At 39.6% G+C, this 19000-nt stretch overlaps 1 protein-coding gene across 4 annotated transcripts in view; it reads left to right on the top strand.

The window, feature by feature from the left end:
* LOC109403341 (cell surface glycoprotein 1) overlaps positions 1-19000 on the top strand; it is a 168622-nt gene that overhangs the window by 47900 nt on the left and 101722 nt on the right. For all 4 annotated transcript variants that reach the window (XM_029875711.2, XM_062856335.1, XM_062856334.1 and 1 more), the window contains exon 2: positions 4017-4033. The gene's annotated coding sequence lies outside the window, so the exon portion shown is untranslated. The remainder of the gene's footprint in view (positions 1-4016; positions 4034-19000) is intronic.

Raw genomic sequence — 19000 nt, 5'->3', positions numbered from 1 at the left:
TTGTGCTCATCATCATCGTCCTCCTCATCGTCGTCGTCATCGCCATCGTTATCCTTACAACAAGAGCCTAACATTTCATTTGGGACGCGATTGTCCCGGCTCGTCGTCATCAGACCATCATGGTTGTGGTGTCCTCCTTGCTCATCCACCAGAATGATGAAGTTTGTTGTGAGCATCAATGGGCCGTCGTCAGCCAAAAAAAAAGAAAATAAGTCGAAACGAAGAGAAAGGACAGTGAGCTACTTTTGTGCTGCCGGGGCCGGTCGGCCTTTCGAAGCCGGAAACAAGCAAACGCCGCGGCGGGCGCGCCGGGGAGGATTATAATTATCCGAACATTATATCATCCGGCTTTCGGCGAACTGCTTGTTGTTGTAGCTGTGCAGCGCGATTAATTGGCTCGGAATTACAATGGACCTCGGTGGGGTAGGGTGGGTCTCGAGGAAAGTGGGCGATGTGATGTGATGTGATTGGATGGGCCTGATACTGTCACGTAATGAGCGATCAACGCGCCGGAAGTTTCCCAGTTATGAGGATTATATTGGGAAAAATGGGGGGAAATCTTCGCTAACTACCGGAGATTAATTGGCAATTGTGTGATGATGCTTAGGTAAACTTTATGGGATTTGTCAATCGATTGTGTTGTTCTGTTGGAAAAACTTGTAACTAGAAGGCACAAAACGTTGCTTTAACAAAGTGAGAGATGAAATTTGTGGAAAAATCACGTTCTGGTGGGGTTCAAACCCATGACTCCGTATTCGCTATAACGGCGCTTTAACCAACTAAGCCACAGAACATGTAACGATTCTGCGGAATAGAAAGCCAAACCGATTCCAAAGCCACACCATGAACACTTCTTTTGACGTAAACTACGTCTATGGGGAAAGCACGGTACTATTTTTCACAAATCCATCTCTCTTTCGGCTTAGATGCCAATTCTCAATACACTCGCGTTTGTGTGAGATCGAATTGTTTTTATGAAGGCTCAAATAACCATCATTCAGTCTTCAACAATCATCAATTTTTCAAAAGCAGTTTACTTCCTCTAAGTCACAAAACCGTCAATGAAAATTATTTGGTGGCCAGAGTGCAGTGATAAATTTTTAATCACATTGGTTGGGATTTCAGCGAGAAAACTGTTTTTAAGTTCTTGCTAAACGATGATGGTTTGTTTCCTCTTAAGCCAAGTCTTGCTCTTGCACCCCGCATACCTAGCCACCAAGCAGTCTGTTTGCTGGTGTATAATTTAGCATGCGTCGAGAACTATGTTCTGTGGTTTAGTTGATTAAAGCGCCGGTCTTGCGAATATGGAATCGTAGGTTCGAATCCCACCGAAACGCGATTTTTTTCACAAATGTCATCTCTCAATTTGTCACGTACAAGACATACAAGCAAGCCTGGTAAATGCCAGTAAAGGGCAATAGATGTATCACAGACAAACAGACGTATCACTTGGAACAAAATGCGATAAAAATCATCGTCACGCAATCATAATCGCCCAATGCTAATTATGCTGTGGTACGCAAACCCACTGAATAGATGGCGATAGTGAGCAAATGTCAAATAGGAGCAAAAGTGATGCGAGCGCCATGAGCGAGCGATTTGCGAACTACGGAATATTTGAATTATCCGTTAAAAAGGGAAACGATGGGAAGTGAGTAGAGTGACACGTCTGTTTGTCTGTGGATGTATCATTGATTGTGTTCCCGAGTAGAAGTAAAAATCAGAACAATATCATCATTTGATATTCCTCAGTGAAGTACTCAAGATCATAATTAGCTTATTGACATAAGAGATAAAAGATCAAAAATAAGATCAAAAATTAGTATGGGGAAGAACATAATAATATATCATTTTGATATTATAAGATCAGACTAAATTCTGGGGAGATTTGGGCTGTAGCACATCAAACCAATATCATAAAATGATCTGACAGATGGATTAGAGTAAAAAAAAAAGAAAAATGGCCACGACCAGAATCGAACTTATGACCTTGTGATTTATGAGCAGTGACATTACCACTGCACTACAACTCATATCTGAAAATAAGAGGTAACAAGAGCATCAACTTCTACGTTTTCTAAGGTTTTTGCGAGTCATGGTAGTTGTGTTGGTTTGGTCCCGCCATGTTGTAGATGAGTGTGTGAAAGAACTAATTATGATCTTGAATAGTAGTTTTTAGATCTTACAATTTTCGGATGTTTTAGATGAATGTGTGAAAGAACTGATTTTGATCTTGAGCAGTAATTTTCAGATCTATTACTTTCTGGATGTTGCAGATGGAAATGTGAAGAGCTAATTTTGACCTTAACCAGTATTTTTCAGATTTCTCAATGATAAATGTTCTATTGCAGAATATTAATACAGTTTCCACCCAAAATTTGCAAACTCAAGCAAAAGTATGGAACATAGAAACGAATTAGGGCTCAATTAGGAATAGCATATTTTCCTAAACTAAGAGAGTACTTTTCTCTAGATGATTTCACATTTTATGCATATTCTCTGAATTGTGAACAAAGCTAGTGATCCAAACTTTAAAAACGACATGTGTAGAAGCATGTTTAGTAATGAGCTGTTTTTTTGTATGGTGAGAAGGTAAATTCTCAATTTCTGCAATGAAATGACGCAAAAAGCTTGGCTATTATAATTTCTTGCCTAATTCCATGGTGTTTGAGTAACTGTGTTATTGTTTTCTCCGTTTCTCCACTTTTTGCAACAAAGTTTTCCAAAGTTTTGTTCTAGCAGCATTAAATAAGGCAAGGAATCCTAATACCCGCGCTTCATGCATAACTTCGTTGCAGAAACGGAGAATTTACCTTCTAACCAAAAAAAAAACAGCTAAAAATCTAGTATGTACTTCACTGAACGTGCTAAATTGTGAACTGTCGCCCAGAAAAGCTTTGGAAACATTATTTTAGAAGATCGTAGTCGTCACGACTGTCGTCTGTTCTTATACCCGAGGCAGAATCGCTACGCAATTTGTTGGTTGAAACTCAAAAAGCTGGTCGTCTGCAGCGGTATGTTTTGTTGAATCTAGAATCAACAGTCCGTTTTTCGAAATGGACATATTTCCCGAATTGTCCGGTGATTCATTTATTGGATTCGTACCACAAATGCTAGCTCGACATCAAGGTCTAGCTCATGGAGCTTATGTTGTCATCGGACTCAATTGGAAAGCCTGTGCTGGTTTACTAACAGTGAAATAAAATAATTATAAACTGGGCTTAAGTAATGTATCAGATAATTCAGCATATACTTTTGTACCTTTTAAAGAAAAGCAAATATCGATTGTATGCATTTTTGTGCCGATTACTCTTTTGTTTTTTTTTTTTGGTTCAATTGCCGCATCTATAAACCTGCTTATTGAAAATGAAGGCCACTTCTACTTCCTTTTTGTCCCAGTGCTCGTTTGTAAAATTTGTGGTGGGCATAAGGGAACATCTATTAATTATGTAACGCTAAATTCGACATTTTTGAACTCGGTGGTTGGTTTATTAGGATCTGGCGGCCTCCATAATGTGTTTTTGTATGCTAACTCCAACTTTTTTGTATGAATCGTAACGCTAGGCTGTATTCCCTATTCCCCTGGAGCATTACGTAACTGATTAAACCCCTATCTCCTGAAGCGTTACGTTATTTGGGAACGGCGCATAATGAAAGTTGAAGACTTGAAATAGTTTTTATGCGCAATGTTGAGAAATTTCGACATTCTTACAGCGGGTTGCACTAGGCTTTCCAAAGATCAAATTAAGTACTAATTTTGAAATCATATCACGATGAGATATTGAGCAGATATTTGGCAACTTTTTGCGTATCTCATCAATATCACATTAAGATATGACATCAAAATTTGATCGTTTTAAGATATTATTATGATATTCACGTCTACCCGGGTTGTTGCTTGGTGAAATGTTCTATTTTCAGGTTTGTCCAGAGAAATTCCATAAAGGTCACTGTTTTGCGACGCTATTTTAGAGATATAATTGATGCTAATCTAGCTTTTCCTTATTTCATTTCAGATTTATTACATTAACTGGTAAGTATTTGGTTTTTATAAACGTGTGAAGATATGCTGCGTATTGATACGACACGGACACGTTTAATGCTTCCAGTGAGCTATTTGCTATTTGAAGGAAGCACGACACTAGACACCGGACTAGCATGCAACGCCCAGTGGCACAGCCGAAAACTTTTCCTGACAGCTGCGACGGGAATCGAACCCGCGCTCCTTAGCACGATGGGATTAAAGGCTTGGTGACCTTAGCCGCACGACCACGAAGCCACAAACGATTGAAAAAGCGTCAAACATTGTTGTATGCTCAATTTTGAGATCTTATTTATCGTTACATGTTACTGATATGGGAAATCTACTTCGACATATGCGCTAATTCCCGTCTCATCAGATGTATACAAAAAGACGACCCTATCAATAGCCATTAGTATGGTACACGCTTGTATGGGAAAAATAAATCCTCGCTCCAGTCGACTTTTTAGATCCCATTTAGGTCCCATATGAACTGTACAAAATTTCAGCGCAATCGGTGAAACTATAATTTAGCGCAAGCGGTTCAAAGTTTTCATAGGATTTACTATGGGAAAAGTTACACTTTCAGATAAAAAATCCCAGAGGTCGTCCCTTGTCTCCTTAATTCAAATCGATCAATGTTTCTTGTAGAATAATCAATTATGAAACTTTCCTTCGAAGACCGCAAAACAATTGGATGCTTGTGGAAAAAGTTATTAATTTATTACCGATTAGTGATTCAACGAACGGCTTTTTGTTTTGTTTTATCAGCAGCACTGCTGTTGCCGTTGTTACATGGGGTGGCGGGAGGCATCACCACCCCCAGAAACAGCAGCAGCCAAGGCAGCAGCTACAGTGCTGCTAATAAAACAAAACAAAAAGCCGCTCATTGGATCACTAATCGGTAATAAATCAATAACTTTTTCCACAAGCATCCAATTGTTTTGCGGTCTTCGAAGGAAAGTTTCACAATTGATTATTCTATAAGAAACATTGATCGATTTGAATTAAGGAGACAAGGGACGACCTCTGGGATTTTTTATCTGAAAGTGTAACTTTTCCCATAGTAAATCCTATGAAAACTTTGAAACGCTTGCGCTAAATTATAGTTTCACCGATTGCGCTGAAATTTTGTACAGTTCATATGGGACCTAAATGGATTCTAAAAAGTTGACTGGAGCGAGGATTTGATATTTGTCCCATACTAATAGCCATCCCCTATAGCACTGAAAGTCGAATAATAATGCAAAATTTCACGTTTCAATTCACTCCACTTATGAGCTAAACATGAACATGTTCCTTGTTTGCGTAAGACGAAGACAACCGCACCAAAGCAGCAGCTAGCCGAATTGTTCTTAATCGCCGTTCGGTTTTCATTACGCCAAATCAACTGTTGAACCAACCTTCCACTCACACCGCACCGCCCAAAAGCTCTGTGGCAGTTCAAAGTAGGATTTCAGTGCTGCAGAATACAACAAACACTGTTCAATTAATTGAACAATTTTTTTTTCCGGTTTGTGAAATGTAAACAATGAGTAGTCTTCGTCTAGGGAGAATGCAAGTAAATGTGAAGAGGATTTTCTGCATACAAAACATCGTATTCCTGGAGCGCATCTGGTGTGATGGTTAAAGCACGTGACTATCACGCCGAGGACCTGGGATCGAATCCCACTCCCAACAAACTCACAAAATGTGGGTTCTTCCTTCGGAAGGGAAGTAAAACGTGGGTCCCGAGATGAACTAGCCTAGGGCTAAAAATCTCGTTCATACAGATAAAAAAATCGTATTCCTCAACCACAATGAAAGATTTCTCCGTTGCACTGTCATGGCGTATTATGATCTGGTAGATAAATATATTAATTGATATAGTTTGGTCGTTATTCTAAAGCAGTGGTGACATCGAGGTTACTCTAAGGTATTAACTGAGTAATCAGCTGTTGTAGTGAATTTTTATTTCAACTCCCAGTAAGAGCACCCTCACACTTATCTTTCCTCCGAAACGTCTGAAAAGGTTATTTTAGAAAATCTTGCACGGATTACTTCAGCAATTATTTGTTGAATTTCTTTAGAAATTCATTTGTGATTTCTTCAAATACTCTTTAAGAGATTTCACCAGAAAATTATCGAAGGATTCAAAATTCAGGCATGGATATCTTTACAAATTCATCCAAAAATCCTCCAGGTTAAGATCATCCTCCTCCACAAAATATCCAATGATTTTTTAAGAAATTATGCCAGAAATGCCTTAGGAGATTTTTGTGAGAAATCCTTCAGGAGTTCTTCTATTGATTCCTTTAGGAAACTGTTAATTTCTTTGGGAATTTTCCCCAAAATTTTTTATATATTCATCCAATAATTAATGAAGGAACTTAAAAAAAATCTTCTCAAGATCCCCTCTGATATTTTTCCATTCTTTTCGGAATGCTTCTGAATTGCCTCTATAATTTTTTTTTTTTATTTTTTTAGAAGATCCTTCAGAAATCTTCTCAAATTTTTCAAGAAAAAATTCCATGGGTTTTCTTAAAAATTAATCTTCAAAATTTTTTAGGAATCCGTAAAAAAAATCTTTCATGATATTCATGATTTCATGATAACTAGAAGTACCTGCCGAGCTTTCCTTAAGGAATTCTTAAGAAAAATTCCACAGACTCTTTTAGAAACTCTTAAACAGATTCCTTCAGAAATTCTTCCAGATGATTTTTTTTGAAATTTGTTCCTATAACAATCTTTATAAAATTTCTCCATAAATTTGTCCAGGGATTCAAAGTTCAGAGTACTTCCAAATTTTATTCAGACATTGCTCCATAAATTCTTATGGTGATTTTGTTTCAGAAATTCATCCAGGTATTCTTTCAAAAATGTCTCCGGAGCCACCTTCAGATATGCCCTCTTGAATTAATTTTCTTATATTTTTTCAGGTAGATTTTTATGGGATTCTTATAAAAATCCACCAGGAAATACATTGAATGTTCTTCTGGGGATTCGTTAAAAAAATCGTCGAAAAATTTATCCAAGAATTCCTTCAGGATTTTCTATAGGGGTTCCTTAAGGAAATCTTTCAAACACTTTTAAATAAATTTTCCAGTGATTTCTTCAGAAAAAAATTCCACAGACAGCTTTAGGAAATTCGTTCAGGTTTTTCCTTAGGAAGTCTACCAGAAATTTTCGGGAATCAAAACCAAGCTTTAAAACTATTGTCATCAATATAGTTAAGAAATTTATTCAAAAATGTTTCCTAGTAGTTTCTACGGACATTCCCTTCTAAATATTTCTAGAGTTCTTTCTAGGGACTGTTACACTTGTTTATCTATACATTTCTTCAAATTTTCCTTCCTAATTTTCCCCAGGTAATTCTGCAGGAAGTTCTAGAGATATTCCTACTAAATTTACTTCAACAATTTCTTTCGGATTTCTTCAGATATTTCTCCAAAGATTCTTCCTTAAATAATTCCTAAAATTTCTACTAGCACTCTATTTAAGATTATATCAAAAATTTCTTCAGGGTTTTTTTCGAAGATTTTTACTGCAACCCCTTCTGAAGTTTTTTTTAATTTATACATTTTTAAAACCAGAGACTTCTTCAGAATTTTAGAGTTTTCCTCAGGAATCTCATCAAGGTATTTCTTCAAAACTTCTTCCATGGAGTTTTTCAGAAAATCTTCCTGAAATTTATTTACGAATTCTTTAGTTTTTCTCGAAAAATTCTTGAAGCCTTTCCTTCAGTGATTCCCGCAGAAATGTTTTTAATGTTTCCTCCAGAGATTTTGCAGAAGTTTTTTTTTTCAGATATTGCACAAAAATTAATCAACAATTTTTTTCTCTGAATGAATTTCTAAGAAATCCCTGGCGGATTGTCACAAGGGATCCCTCATTTCTCCCGAAGATAGTTTTGGAAACTACTTGTAGAAATTCTTGAAATTTTCCTGAGGAAATTGCTGGGCAAAACTCCTGAACCAGTTTCTGAAGATATAACTTGGAACAACTCTCAATAATTGCCTAGAATTAAACATGGGAAAATACCTGAAAAAAAAACACTTTAAAGTATCCCCTTTATTGTCAGAAAAAATTCGTGAGAGACGTCTGGAGGAACTGTGCAAGTAATTCCGAGGAACAAATGCTTTAGAAATTTCAGAAGTAATTCCTGGAAAAATCGATAAAGGAGTTCTGAAGAAATTTTGTTTACGCGAAAAGGTATACATTTGGGCAGTGAAATAGTGCGCATTGATGGGTAGGAGCTTTGCTGAGTAGACAGTTTGCGCGCCAAGAACGTAAGCTCACTAGGTAGTATGGATATTAGAAAACGTACAGTCCATTCAAAACAACAAGTGATCGACAGGAATGAATGAACATGTAACAGTCCACTAGGAAAATTTGTAACAGTTTTTAATAAAGATAGTGTGTTCTAAATTCTTAGCCACGTGTTAGTGTACTTAGGTTCCCCTCCGATGAAAAACGAATCCTGAACCGTCGTCGTCAGAACAAATCTCTTGAAAAATATCTGAACAATTGCAGACAAAGGCACAGGTGGCTTTCTTGAAGTAATCCCTCAATAAATTCCTGACGGATCTCTAGAGGATTTTCTTAAGGAATCCTTGGGAGAACTCCTTGAGTAGGCTTTCCCAAAAAAATCGATGTTCAAAAAGTCAAGGTGCTCTTAGGGTTGAAAAATGTACATATTTGAAGCATTTTTGTAGAACATTTCGATTTTATAAAAAAAAAAACATTTAGAGGTTCCGCCAAGACGATTTTTAAATTTTTCATGAAATTTCTAAAAAAAAATCGTAACATTTTTTCCGTGTTTGAGTTTTTTCAATATTTTAGAATTTTTCTATTAACCACTATGTATCCTTGAAGTTTCTTAGTTTTTGAATATTGTATTTATATTGACCACGGAATTTTTTGTACCTATAAAAGCACTTATTTTAAGAATTTCTCATCAAAATTTGTCAAAAAATACATACTTTCGCGTATAAGAAGTACACAACATTTTTAATCACTTGTCTCGACAAGGATGTCAAGGCAATCAAAATTTACCAAACTGATCGGAATGCGAAAAACGTGTAAGGTACACCGGGGCAAGTTGAAACGGGTGGGGCAAGATGAAACAGCGGGTTAACATGATGTTTTCTAATGATGATAAACAGTTTGATCACCATAAAATATAGTTTTCGATTCAAGCAAACTTTTCGCGAAGGATACATTTTAAAATTCAGTTGAAATCTATATCAAAACTTCGCGTTTCATCTTGCCCCATCCGTTTCAACTTGCCCCACCCGTTTCAACTTGCCCCGGTGTACCTTAAACAAAGGAGTGCCCCAGCACTAGTTCTGCAGTCTATATAAATGCAATATTTTAAAAATCAAGACTCTTCAAGAATGCCTAGTGATTATCAGAAAAACACAAAAATATTGAAAAAAATGAAAAAAAAAAATCATAATAAAAAAAAAGTTGACATTTTTTATGAAAAATTGTAATTTTTCAAAAATTTCTCTGGCGGAACCTCTCAATGTTGTTTTAGAAATTCGAAATTTTCTTCAAAAATACTTCAAATGTGTATATTTTTCATTTAAGGTTGGAGCATCTTGAGTTTTTTAACATCGTTTTTTTGGGACAGCCTATCCTTAAGGTAACTCTACATGAAAAACTCCTTATGCAATTTTTGAAGGGATTTGAACACACAAATCCCAACTTTATCATCTAGAGGAATTTCCAGAAGAATAATTTGAACTGTTTTCTTGAGGAATGGCTAACCAAATGCCAGAGAGATTCCCGCAATAAATGGAGTAATACCTGTAGGAACTCCCTAAATAAAAAAAGACAAAATCTAGAGAAATTGAAGCAATAACTTCTGGGAAAGTGCCTCCAATTTTTGTTTCACTTTGTGAATATAAATCCTAGAGGAATTTTTGAAAGAATCTCTGAATCTTTGTGGAAAGAAATCTCCAGACATGTCATCTTTGGAAGGAATTCCTTGAGACACTCCTGGAGAAGTTTATAAATGAATTTCTGAAAAAAAAAACCTGTCAGACAGTTTCAAGATGATTATTTTGAGAAATTTCTAGAGAAACTCCGGCAACATTCCGAACATTCCGAAAAAAAATTGATAAATCCTGAAAAAAAACCTAAGTAATTTTTGATCCCTTGAGGTAATCCTATAGATTTTCCTAGAAATATTAAAAATGATTCTTGCTTAACTCATAAAAGAAATTTCAGCTAGAATATGCCTTCCAAAAAAAATCATCATGAAATAATAGTACATGAAGGGACTTTCCCGGAATAATTCAAAATAAGGCGTCCCTATTGGCTGAAATTTTGAAACCTTGAGCAGCCAGATCTGAATTTAGCATGGCAGTACTGTTCTGAAGCTTTCTGCTCAAAAGTACTTTGAACAAATGATGTGATTTGAATTGCGAAGAATTTAAACGATTTTCGAATAAAAACTCACGGTCAAATAATAATTTTTGGCCATCCTATGTCCCATAGTGTCACGTAGAATGTGCACCGGGAATTGAATTCAGGTTGTGCCTGGAATAGACGTGAACTAGACGGGGCCATAATTTGATGGATAATCATTCAAGCTTATTATTTAAAGGTTTTTATAGTTTTTTCACAATATTTTTGCTTTTCTAGTACACCAAAGCGCTATTTGTTCACTCAAAAAAAAAACAATTTTCAAAAGAAGGCTCGAAGGGTCAAATCACATATATGGGGTATATTTGGTATGGGGAAGATGTCCGGAGTAAAAAAAGGCGACCAAATCCAAATGGCAGCCTTAAATCCAAAATGGTGGCTCCAATTTCAAGATACCATCTGTGTTATGGTGTTTTAGGGCCTAAAACATTAAATATGGGATATATTTGAAATAGGGAAGATGTCTGGAGTTAAAAAATGGCGACCAACAAAAATATACAAAATGGCGGTCTAAAATCCAAGATGGAGGCTCTAAATTTAAGTTGGCGGCTGTTTTATGGAGTTTGAGTATCTAAAAACATGCTATATGGGCATATTTGATATGAGGAAGAAGTCTGGAGTTCAAAAATGGCGACCAGAATTTCCAAGATTGCATACTTAAATCCAAAATGGTGGCTCAAAATTCAAGATAGTGGTTTTTTTTAAGATTTTAAGGATCAAACAAGCTAGATAAACGATATGATTTCTGGAGCCATGAAATATTTTTTTTTAAACGTATGAAAGTGCAATATTCATCAACATGTCACTCGAATATTTTTAAAATGGGTTTTCCAAGGCCCGGTGAATATTTATCTTCTTCTCCACTTTGGAGCCACCATTCGTAAATGGTTCTAGTTACAATCGTTCCCAGTGTCCCGTGTTCTCACTCAATATTGACACGTTAGCTATATCTTTTGCTACTGTATATCGCCGCAAGTGTTCGGACAAGCTAGTGAACTTAAATATGCTCCTGCTAATTCTGCTGGATTTTTTTTAATTTGTGCTGATTAACTTAAGCTTGCCTTAAGGGCAAAGCAGATGGTAGGAGACTCAACAGTAAATGTTTATTTAAATAATAATAACAAGCAAAGGATAAACGTTCAAGTTCATAGATTTTTTTATGTAGTGAAACAAACTAGCAAAATACTTATCCACTCGTAAAATACATTTTCAGCTATCCATGATCTAAATTGAATAAAAAGTTCAATTCTAACCCATCAACCAGAACTCGTCAAGCCTTCCCACAAACAAACCCACCCATTGAATCATCATCAATTTTTCAGGAGTCAATCACGTTTCTGAGCCCGCCGCACACTCGCGCCCAGAGTCCATTGCATTGCTGCTTGGCCACACATCAATGTGGTTACGTTCTGGGTTGTTCTCCGGCTTTCACCCATCTCCCACATAGGAGGGTTCTGTGTGCTTCGAACCTAATGGGTTCTCCTGGATTGACACATCATGCAATCGTGGCGGCGTTCTGTGGTCCGCCCAGCCAGTCATAGTCAGTGGGAACGTCAGTTTTCCCACCGTGTGGTGGAAGGTGGCTACCGATCGTCCGGGAGCAGCCGGGAAGGCAGGTAATGTGGCAATTTGAAAGTTTTTCTCGCGTCTGCATTTTTCCGTCGACGAGTTCCGCACAATCACGGAAATCTAGCTCTGTGACAGGTGGACGACGAGGCTCTGCCTCTGTCGGATCGGTGGTGTACGCTGGGCGATGGCGTTGGTTGATTGTGTCAGTCCACCAAACCACCTTTTGTACGGATCGGGTCGATGCCACTCACATGAAGTCGTGCCATTGTGGCACGAGACTTCAGGGGTTTCTAGTTTTTCCTCGGTTGATTGTGTGGTGTGTACAGTTGCAGCAACCAGGTGGTGGAAAATTGTGGTTTTCCTTCTGACACCCGGACTCGAATGCCCCATGTATTTAAAACCATTCCCATTGGCGTTGGATAGAAGCTTGAGGTAGGGAGTTCTGGACGACGACGACGACGACGCGACGTTCTAGTGTCTGTTTCGATGAAGCTCTAAGAGTTGGCGTGCCATCAATCACTGTCCGAGGTAATTATGGCTGACAAGTTTGTATCGGAGAGAACGGGAGGTCTCGATTTCTGAACAGAGCGCCAGAGGTGGGTGGATGATGAAATTACCTTGGCTTCATCGGTCTTCGGAAGGTGCTTTCAATTACAGCCAATGACGACGATGGATGGTTGAAGAAGATGGACTGGTGATTAATAACTGACGACGCATGTCTCTAATTAAGGGTCCGTTCAAGACAGGTCCTTGTCAATAAGAAGCTAGAATTATAAATCTGTTGCATATCGTGATACGGCATTAATATTCATGTTATTCTCGGGCGTTCCGTTTCAAAGGGGGAAGAAAATACATTGATTTGTTCAACATAATATTTAAGATAAGACATAATAACAATAGTTCGCTACAATACTCGGTTTGTGGCTGCCGCTCTCCATCGTCGGTCGCGCCCGATGCTCGCCAAGTCACGCTCCACCTGGTCCGCTCATCGTGCTCTCTGCGCTCCACGCCTTCTTGTGCCAACCGGATCAGTTGCAAACACCAGCTTTGCAGGGTTGTGGTGCGGCATTCTTGCAACATGCCCTGCCCACCGTATCCTTTCGGCTTTGGCTTTGGCTGGATTCGCCATAGAGTGCAATGAGCTCGTGGTTCATCCTCCTCCGCTGCACACCATTCTCCTGCATTCCGCCAAAGGTCGTCCTCAGCACGCGTCGCTCGAAAACTCCGAGTGTTTGCAGGTCCTCCTCGAGCATGGTCCATGTCTCGTGTCCGTAGAGGACCACCGGCCTTATTAGCGTTTTGTACATGGTGCATTTGGTGCGTGGGTGAATCTTTTTCTACCGCAGTTTCTTCTGGAGCCCGTAGTAGGCCCGACTTCCGCTGATGAGGCGCCTCCGAATTTCACGACTCACTTTGTTGTCAGCCATCAGTAAGGATCAGATTAGACGAATTCCTCCACCACCTCGAAGGTATCCCCGTCTATCGTAACATTACTGCCCAGACGGATCCGATCCTGTTCGGTTTCGCCTACCAGCATGTACTTTGTTTTTGAGGCATGCACCACCAGTCCAACCTTTGCTGCTTCGCGTTTCAGGCGGGTGTACAGCTCTGCCACCGTTGCAAACGTTCAGGCGATAATGTCCATGTCGTCCGCAAAGCACACAAATTGACCGGATTTTGTAAAAATCGTTCCCCGGCTGTTGAGCCCGACTCGTAGCATCACACCTTCCAGAGCGATGTTGAAGAGTAGGCATAAGAGTCCATCACCTTGTTGCAGTCTCCGGCGAGATTCGAATGAACTGGATAGTTCACCTGAAACCCTTACGCAGTTTTGCACACCGTCTATCGTTGCTTTAATCAGTCAAATCAGCTTCCCAGGAAAACCGTTTTCGTCCATGATTCTCCATAGCTCTGCGCGGTCGATACTGTCGTATGCCGCTTTGAAGTCGATGAACAGGTGATGCGTTGGGACCTGGTATTCACGGCATTTCTGGAGGATTTGCCGTACGGTAAAGATCTGGCCCGTTGTCGACCGGCAGTCGATGAAACCGGCTTGATAACTTCCTACGAACTCATTCGTTTTAGGTGACAGACGACGAAAGATGATCTGGGATAGCACTTTGTAGGCAGCATTCAAAATAGTGATCGCTCTGGAGTTCTCACATTCCAAATGGTCGCCTTTCTTGTCAATGGGGCATATTAAATAATAAAGACAAGGGATATGCCTCTCAATCAACGGATTAGGGTACGAATCCATGCCAATATTTTTCTTATATATGATTTATCTATCGATCCAATTCAAGCTTCAAGCTGCGGCGGCTAATTTGCTGCGTGAAAGGGATGTACACGCAAAATAATCCGTTCCCAAAACTGTCAACATTCGGTCACGAAATCCAGAACATGCTAGATTTTCGTTTACGAATATACACCATGAATATAAATCACAAAATCAAGAACTTAGTTCTACAGCGCACCCGTAACGCCTCCGTAACGCAGCGTTTGACAGCATTCAATCATGTAATCGGGAAATTAGTTCACGAAAATAAGAACTATATTCATGGATACAAGATGGGAGGTCACTGGAATCAGAACACAGTTCACGGTCTGTAATGTTTATGACAGCCACTGATACTAGGCTCACGAGAATATGGATTCTATTGATGGAGAAAATAACTTGAATTTTCTTTTCAGGAAACTTTTTGAATTAAATGCATAGCCATTGCTGAAGCCAGAGCCGATTTTTATTGTTAAAAGAACCGTAATTCACGACAACATGCTGGATTAGATGAATAATTGTGAGTTTTTTGACGGTTTGAACAGTGTACAATGTTGCCCAATTTTCGCAGCAGGTAACTTACCGCTCCCGCGAAGTATTCCGATGAGCAACAGCACCTTTTTAAACCAAAAATCACTTTCCGACCACAGGAATCACTATGCAATCTTAATGGGGCATCTTTACTGCCTAAATTTTAACTTTTCTATCAAAGTTTTTTGCACTTGCACCATATTTCGCACTCACGGAACTTTTGTTTACAAATAGGTATCTTATGAGGCCGTCGCTGCAATGACAGAGCGCGTGACTTTTGTTCGCGTTATCGGGAACACATTCCTGGATTCAAGAGCATGCGTTCTCGATATCGTGATTTAGTTTCATATTTATGAAAGCGTTACGAAATTGTTATTGCAATGTGCTAACATGAACAAAGTTCTGGGATATGTGATCAGACTAATGGAATATGCATGCATTACATCGCGTTCACGGGAACAAAATCACGAAAATGCATTAGTAGCCAGTTCTGACCTTCATGATATTTTGTTCCCGGATACCAGAACGGATTTTCATGCGTGTAATATATACATCAATTTTACAACGTGACTGATATGCAGTAAAAATGGATGTGATATCACAAGAAACTTTTTGCTGTGCATGGTTTTTTTTCTAAACATTAGAGGTTTATCTTGAAGTATTTCTTCAAGTAATCAAGTAATCTCCTAGGTATGATTCTAGGCATTCATCCAGAAATTTCTCCAGAGAATTCAGAAATCGCATCACGATTATTATTTTTTTCAGAAATTCCTTAAAAAGTTTTCAAGATGTTTAGGAGTTCTTTAAAAATTCTTCAGAAACTTCTGTAAGAATATCTAAAAGAATCCCTGGAATAATATCTGACAAAAAATCTGACATGTTTTGTGTATCTGATACAGCAGCGCCAAAAGCGAATCAATACTTTATGCGAACTATTACCGGAACATGGTGGGGAGCGCATCCGGAAGATCTGGTCAGGCTGCACCAAACAACCATTCTGTCGGTTCTAGAATACGTTAGTTTTTGTTTTCAGTCCGCGGCGAAAACACACTTGCTGAAGCTTCAACGGGTTCAATACCGTTGCTGTGTCCCTGTTGACCCTGTACAGTTTTGTGGTGGAAAAGTAGACCAAGACTGTCCTGTAGATGCTTGAACGTGCAGTAAGAGGAGTGTTCACAAAGCGCCGAATGCGCCACCGAAAGTCGCTCGTTGATACAATCGTACCGTTGTACCATGATGTCCAATCAATGTTGTATGGCAAAATAACGAGTTACCACGACCTAGATGTGGCACCTGGAGGACGTTCGTATACTTCCGACTGTCTACTCGGCAGCTGAAGTTGTACCTTAATTTCTCCTGAGGTCCCTTAACGAGCTAGATTTGAAGAAGGTCTTGAACAGCATCCTGCTAAGAATTCCTAGAAATGTTCGTTGATAGTATTCTTGCAGAAAAACATGACTATTTTCTTGTGAGTTTGTTGGATGAATTTTAGCCGAATTAGTTCTAAATTGCACAAATCAAAATGCTAGATTAGAACGTCCCAGGGTCGCATGGCTAAATCAGACCTCGCACAAATTTAGTATCCAAGCCGTCTGAAATCCCCGACTCCTTTGATATCCCGTTAAACTGCCATAGATTCGATTAATACAAATTACTCCTCATAAACTGAGAAATTTTAATTAAAACGGTCTCATTATAACACATTTCTATCGGATCGGGTAATGAAATTGATTTTTCCTCTCCTACTTGTTGTTGTTTCGGTAGCAGCCACTTTCATACACGACCACCGATCCAACCCGACCCGCCACGGCGCGCGTCGTCCATGTCACGATCCGCCGTAACAATTTTGATGTTATTTGATTAATGGCTAATTAAAGTGCCAACCGACCCGACGACCGTCCATCCGTCAAAAGCGTTCGTTGGTGGCTCTTGGGCGCTACCCAAGACCCGAATGAGTGTGTTAGATGGCGGCGCGGCAAACTAAGCTAACTTCAAAGGTGCTTTCCAGACACGAATAGCAGTCGATGACGACGGTGACCACGACTACGGAAAAAGTTGTTGAGCTAGGTCAGGTTGCCTGCCAGGTGGAACGTTAATTGCCGTTTTTTTAAACAATGTGTCGGGGCGGGTGCTTTGGCACACGTTAGTTGCAACTTTTGCGATGACGGGAGTTGATTCCCGTATTGAAGTTTTATGACGTGCTGCTTCAGGTGATTAATATAACAGTTTGTTTGTCAAACACTTTAGTCAATTTGTTATTGCTGTCATAGTTTTCATTAAAACGCCATTAGGAGTCAGATTCTTCTTGGCTCAACATATTAACCACAAAAGGGGCTGTCCATAAACCACGTGGTCATTTTTTTGGGACTTTTCCATCCCCACCCTCGTGGTCATTAGTCCATACAAAAAAAATTATTAGCCCATACAAAATGGTCATTGCAAACCACCCCCCCTAATGACCACGTGGTTTATGGACAGCCCCAAAACAGGTCAGATATTTTTTCAGCTTGGTCTTGAGCGCTTTCACAGTTATAAATTTATAAACTTTCTTGAGCATAAGTCAGCGGATCTTCAAGCATAACGGATAATATGTCTGTGTTTCTCTCAGCTATGGTTTCAATGAGTGTCTAAAAGTGTCCGAAACCTTTCTGAAGCTTGTGAAAGCCCCTTAAAAACCCCCTGAAACCACTTGGAATGTCCTGGAATGCTTTGAGACGCATTGAAAAGCATATTCTGAAACATCATCAAAGCTCATTTGCCTACAGAGCTGCTCATCTGCGAGCCTATGAACCCCTCTAGAGCTCTTCTGGAACCTAATGGACGCCTTGGAACACTTCTGAACCTTGACACACTTGAAAACCCCTTGAAGCTCACCTGATCACATATGGAGGTCCCTGAAGTCCCGCTGCAATATCCTGCAACGCCCTGAAGCTGCTTGAAAAGCCTCTGAAACCCGTTGTAGTAACCCTGAAACCACCTTGAAACACTAAAGCTCTCTGAAGCTCCCACATCTGAAGCTCACCTGAAGCTCACGAATCTGAAACCCTATATCCCTGTAAAACACCAACCAATGCTCTGAAACACCTTGACACGCTTCTGGAACCACCCCATCTTCCCCTGAAAGTTCCAAGCTTCAAAACGACAATGACGGCTCTGGCCACATTCTTGAGGTTATCGAGCAAAACATGCAATGACAATCGTTGCTACTGCAGACCAAGTATACCTCTGCATCTCCGCAGTTGTAACAGAAAAGAGTTTTTGTTAGTGGGAAAGGATAGAAAGTTTTCCCATAATTTGTACATACTTACGGAAATATGAATGAAGAGTACATCACCGTCTTTAATGACGAACTATTCAAATATTTTGTTCGCGAAGATGCGCTTCCAACGTGGGCAGCAGCATGCTGAGATGCGCAACCAACACCAACCATCGCATCGGAACCGTCATCGATGACCGTCACGATGCACGCGCACTCACCCGAGCCTATGGGACAGCAGCGACCAGCAGCGAGAGAGTGAGTGCGGTGAGATCCAACCGTGAGAGCAGCAGCGAACGCCGTCGCCGAAGCCATCATCATCATCATCGATGCTCGTCGCCCTGCAGTCAATGTGATGATGGTTTGTTCGTTCCATACACGTCGCGTGGGTTCTACGCGCGCGTAGAGCCTTCCACGTGGTTCTGGAACGTTAGATTTTTGGTATATATATGCGACCCGTTCGCGGTCGCAAGTCAGTTGCAAATTAAGTGTGATCAAGTGATAAGCGTTCGCGTGGCTTTAACAACGCGAAGTGAAACTAATCCAAATGTAAAGTGTAAATAGCAAGTAGAGAGAATAAAGTGTTTAGTGTAGTTAAGCTTTTCCAGGGCTTTTCCTTCCCAAACCGAAACCCCCGTGTTCTCTTCTGCTGTGCTATACCCCGTGCCTACAGTCCAGTGCTTTTGCCAAGTTGTTCTTGTGTTCATTGCCGAACATATTAACCCATAAACCCCGGGACGATCTACTTTTGGTAGTAATGCAATATCTTCTTTGTTTTATAACATTTTACCCCGGATTTTTTTTTATAGTCAAGGGGAATAGTTATGCTAAGAAATGCATGGTACCTTCCCCCTTTGCACCCTACCCTTTTTGCGGGGAGCCGAAAATACGTGGCTTTTTTTGTATTTCTTATAAATTCTGCATGTTTTTGCTCACA

Source organism: Aedes albopictus, chromosome 3, assembly GCF_035046485.1.
Source record: "Aedes albopictus strain Foshan chromosome 3, AalbF5, whole genome shotgun sequence".
NCBI lineage: Eukaryota > Metazoa > Arthropoda > Insecta > Diptera > Culicidae > Aedes > Aedes albopictus.
The sequence above is the reverse complement of the archived record's forward strand: the minus strand, read 5'-3'. Positions and strand labels throughout refer to the sequence as shown.